At 30.8% G+C, this 5,000-nt stretch overlaps 2 non-coding genes and 1 pseudogene across 2 annotated transcripts; all 3 read right to left on the bottom strand.

The window, feature by feature from the left end:
- Positions 1-889, bottom strand: part of LOC128871229 (large subunit ribosomal RNA) — a 4,517-nt pseudogene extending 3,628 nt beyond the window's left edge.
- A 438-nt stretch (positions 890-1,327) lies between these two features.
- LOC128871231 (5.8S ribosomal RNA) lies at positions 1,328-1,508 on the bottom strand. Its single transcript, XR_008455820.1, has one exon. It is a non-coding gene; the product is annotated as a 5.8S ribosomal RNA (ribosomal RNA).
- A 566-nt stretch (positions 1,509-2,074) lies between these two features.
- On the bottom strand, positions 2,075-4,065 carry LOC128871234 (small subunit ribosomal RNA). Its single transcript, XR_008455822.1, has one exon. It is a non-coding gene; the product is annotated as a small subunit ribosomal RNA (ribosomal RNA).
- Positions 4,066-5,000: the final 935 nt, after the last annotated feature.

Here is a 5,000-nt window from a genome sequence, read left to right as displayed (position 1 = left end):
CTAAAAATTAATCCCATTATATTTTTAAGTTAAGTTAATTATGCCATTAAGTTTAATATAACTCAATGACTTGCACATATGTTAGACTCCTTGGTCCGTGTTTCAAGACGGGTCCCGAAGGTATCCTGAATCTTTCGCATTGTTAATCATATAAATGCATACAAATAAATATTAATATCATAGATATTAAATTTTTTGTAAAATTCAAAAAATGAATTTTAGCATTATATATAATAAAATCTATCAACACTTTATCAAATCATTAGTATTTATTCTATGTTAATATGCTTAAAAAGCAAATTAATTTAAATAAACTTAATATCACCAATGATCTTTTGATAAATACTTTTATTATGTTAATAGATTACAATGTCCTTATATGAAAAAAATGCACATTATTTTTAATTATTTAATGATGAATTTTTCATAATGGATATTCAGGTTCATCGGGCTTAACCTCTAAGCAGTTTCACGTACTATTTAACTCTCTATTCAGAGTTCTTTTCAACTTTCCCTCACGGTACTTGTTTACTATCGGTCTCATGGTTATATTTAGTTTTAGATGGAGTTTACCACCCACTTAGTGCTGCACTATCAAGCAACACGACTCTTTGGAAATATCTTTCTAGTAATCATTAACGTTATACGGGCCTGGCACCCTCTATGGGTAAATGGCCTCATTTAAGAAGGACTTAAATCGTTAATTTCTCATACTAGATATTAAGATATTCCATACACTGCATCTCACATTTGACATATAGACAAAGTGACTTAGTGCTGAACTATTTTCTTTTCGCTCGCCGCTACTAAGAAAATCCTTGTTAGTTTCTTTTCCTCCCCTCATTAATATGCTTAAATTCAGGGGGTAATCCCATATGAGTTGAGGTTGTTTTAAAATATTTTTTATCTTCTCACAATTTAATAAATAATTATATCATCTTTTCATCTCTATTTTTCTTTTTTCCTTTTATATAAATATATATTATAAATAATAATTATGTAAAATGAGGCAATTCTAGAATAAAAAAAATTAATTTTTATGCTAGACATTCCTCCTTTAATTACATATATAAATTAATATTTTATATATATATAAATAATATGAAAATTTTTTAAAGAGAATACTTAGATTCAAAATTTTTTTTATTTCATTTTATTTGAGAGGATTTTTTTTTTTTAAGAATATATTAATAAATAAAAAATTCATTATATATCTTTATTTTTTTGCTATTAATATTATGAATTATTTAAAATCCAATAATATACACATTTGCTTAAATTCAATTATTTTTATAAAAGAATAAGCAACTTATTTAGCATAGTCTTACAACCCTCAACCATATGTAGTCCAAGCAGTACTTTAAAATTTAATTTAATGTACATAACAGCATGGACTGCGATATGCGTTCAAAATGTCGATGTTCATGTGTCCTGCAGTTCACACGATGACGCACAGTTTGCTGCGTTCTTCATCGACCCATGAGCCAAGTGATCCACCGCTTAGAGTATTTTTTTATTTATTTTTATTTATAACAAATGTCAATTTTTTTTTGCATATATTAATTGAAAGAGTAAAATTAAATAATAATAATAATAAAATATAAATTGATTTTCTTTCAATAATATATATCAAATATATTTAACTCTAAACATTTTTATTAAGTTGCGAATGTCTTAGTTCAACAATAATACAGTGGTGGTATTTATTATGTTTGATTATTTTGTATTTTTTTAATCATTTTATTTATATATAAATATAATAATAAATATATACCACTTTTGTTATTGTGAACAAATTAACTTATCATTCAATCAAATGAATAATAAGTACAACTTTCTATTTTCATGTTTAAAGGTTTTTAAAAGAAAAAATAAGAAAAAACATTACAAAATGTACCATCATATTATATTTAATATGATATAATTGATGGATAACAAATTGAATGAAAAAGAATAAAAAGAATATGGATTCAAAATAATTATAAATTTTTCTTTTTTTTCTTTTTTTCTTTTGTTTGTTTTTGTTTTTATTTGTTTTGGCATTGTTTGTTTTTCTTACGGATATGGAACACAATAATGATCCTTCCGCAGGTTCACCTACGGAAACCTTGTTACGACTTTTACTTCCTCTAAATAATCAAGTTCGGTCAACTTTTGCGAAACAACCGTGACACACGAGGCGTCACAGTGATCACGTCCGGAGACCTCACTAAATAATTCAATCGGTAGTAGCGACGGGCGGTGTGTACAAAGGGCAGGGACTTAATCAATGCGAGTTAATAACTCGCACTTACTGGGAATTCCAAGTTCATGTGAACAGTTTCAGTTCACAATCCCAAGCATGAAAGTGGTTCAGCGGTTTACCCGGACCTCTCGGTCTAGGAAATACACGTTGATACTTTCATTGTAGCGCGCGTGCAGCCCAGGACATCTAAGGGCATCACAGACCTGTTATTGCTCAATCTCGTTACTGCTAGACGCAATTTGTCCATTTAAGAAGCTAGTGTCCTTATAATGGGACAAACCAACAGGTACGACTCCACTTATATAAACACATTCAAACACTTGTACATTCAAGATGTACGCATGAAAGAAGGCTATATAAGTTTCAACATCATAATCCTGAAAGCATCTATTTAATATATTTGAGTCTCGTTCGTTATCGGAATTAACCAGACAAATCACTCCACGAACTAAGAACGGCCATGCACCACCACCCATAGATTCGAGAAAGAGCTATCAATCTGTCTTACACGCTTATGTTCGGACCTGGTAAGTTTTCCCGTGTTGAGTCAAATTAAGCCGCAGGCTCCACTCCTGGTGGTGCCCTTCCGTCAATTCCTTTAAGTTTCAGCTTTGCAACCATACTTCCCCCGGAGCCCAAAAGCTTTGGTTTCCCGGGAAGCGACTGAGAGAGCCATAGTAGTAGCTACACCCAATTGCTAGCTGGCATCGTTTATGGTTAGAACTAGGGCGGTATCTGATCGCCTTCGAACCTCTAACTTTCGTTCTTGATTAATGAAAACATCTTTGGCAAATGCTTTCGCTTAAGTTAGTCTTACGACGGTCCAAGAATTTCACCTCTCGCGTCGTAATACTAATGCCCCCAAACTGCTTCTATTAATCATTACCTCTTGATCTAAAAACCAATGAAAGTAGAACAGAGGTCTTATTTCATTATTCCATGCACAAAATATTCAGGCATTTGGAGCCTGCTTTAAGCACTCTAATTTGTTCAAAGTAATTGTACCGGCCCACAACAACACTCGATGAAGAGCACTGAAGTAGGTTTAAATAGGAGGAATATATAAAAAATACATTGTATTAATTATATATAAGAACTCCACCGGTAATACGCTTACATACATAAGGTAATGTACATACCACAATATATAGTTGTACTACCCGTATGAAGCACAAATTCAACTACGAACGTTTTAACCGCAACAACTTTAATATACGCTATTGGAGCTGGAATTACCGCGGCTGCTGGCACCAGACTTGCCCTCCAATAGGTCCTTGTTAAAGGATTTAAAGTGTACTCATTCCAATTACAGGGCCTCGGATATGAGTCCTGTATTGTTATTTTTCGTCACTACCTCCCCGAACTGGGAGTGGGTAATTTACGCGCCTGCTGCCTTCCTTAGATGTGGTAGCCGTTTCTCAGGCTCCCTCTCCGGAATCGAACCCTGATTCCCCGTTACCCGTTGCAACCATGGTAGTCCTAGATACTACCATCAAAAGTTGATAGGGCAGACATTTGAAAGATCTGTCGTCGGTACGGGACCATACGATCTGCAAGTTATCTAGAGTTCAACCAATTTAACGATCAAATGATCGCTTGGTTTTAGTCTAATAAAAGCACACGTTCCATAAGGTCCGTGTTTATATTGCATGTATTAGCTCTAGAATTACCACAGTTATCCAAGTAACTGTTAACGATCTATGGAACCATAACTGATATAATGAGCCTTTTGCGGTTTCACTTTTAATTTGTTTGTACTTAGACATGCATGGCTTAATCTTTGAGACAAGCATATAACTACTGGCAGGATCAACCAGAATAATATATATTTGTTTATATATTTTTCTTTGTTTTTCATATTTGAAAATTTCATAAATTACGGTGTATATAAAAAGTAAAGGGGAAAACGCACATACAATAGAACATAATTTTAATAACACAATTTATGTATCATCTCATCATCATCATCATTATTATTATTATTATTTATTAATAATGTGCTTTTATTTGTATAAAATATTTGTATTTTATTTGGTCTTCTTCTTTGTTGTGTTTTTCTTTCATTTTCTTTCGTTCAATGTGCGCTCCCGCCGACCCCTTTAGCTTTTCTTATCAGAATTCAAAAACCGTTTTTTATGAAAAAGAATTTTCGTTCTCTATATATATTTTGTATAAAAATATAAGAACGATATTTCTTCTTAATATTTGCCAATTTTCAAATGTATCATTTTTAATAACATTTTACTTTTTCTTCAAATGCATTTTTAATGTAATAATTTCATATATTACATAATTTTTCTCTCTGAATTGAAATTAATAATTCCATAATTCTATTTTTTAATCATAAATATATATATGATTGAAAAAATTTCTCCTTTTTTCTTTTGTTTAAAATTTAGTTTTTCTTATAATTTTTATTTGTTTTGTTTTTTTTTTTTCTTCATCTGTTTAATTTCCTGTATGTATACAAGAAACAAACAGTTGAGGATAATTTCTATGTAATGCTAGTATAGAATATAAAATTTTGAATTCAAAAATTTATTTCTATTTAAACTAACTATAGAATACCAGGAATAAAATACAATGACACCAATATGCCAAGGTTACATTCCATAATATGTTAGTATAGAATATAAATTCTTCATATATGTATATATATTCGAAAATTGTTTCTATTTAAACTAACGTATGGAAAACCATGAATAAAATCACAAATACACCAATATGCCAAGGCAACAATCAATAGTTACATTCC

This window comes from Anastrepha ludens, unplaced genomic scaffold (genome assembly GCF_028408465.1).
Source record: "Anastrepha ludens isolate Willacy unplaced genomic scaffold, idAnaLude1.1 ptg000091l, whole genome shotgun sequence".
Lineage (NCBI taxonomy): Eukaryota > Metazoa > Arthropoda > Insecta > Diptera > Tephritidae > Anastrepha > Anastrepha ludens.
Note: the sequence above shows the minus strand (reverse complement) of the source record. Positions and strands in the feature narration are given on the sequence as shown.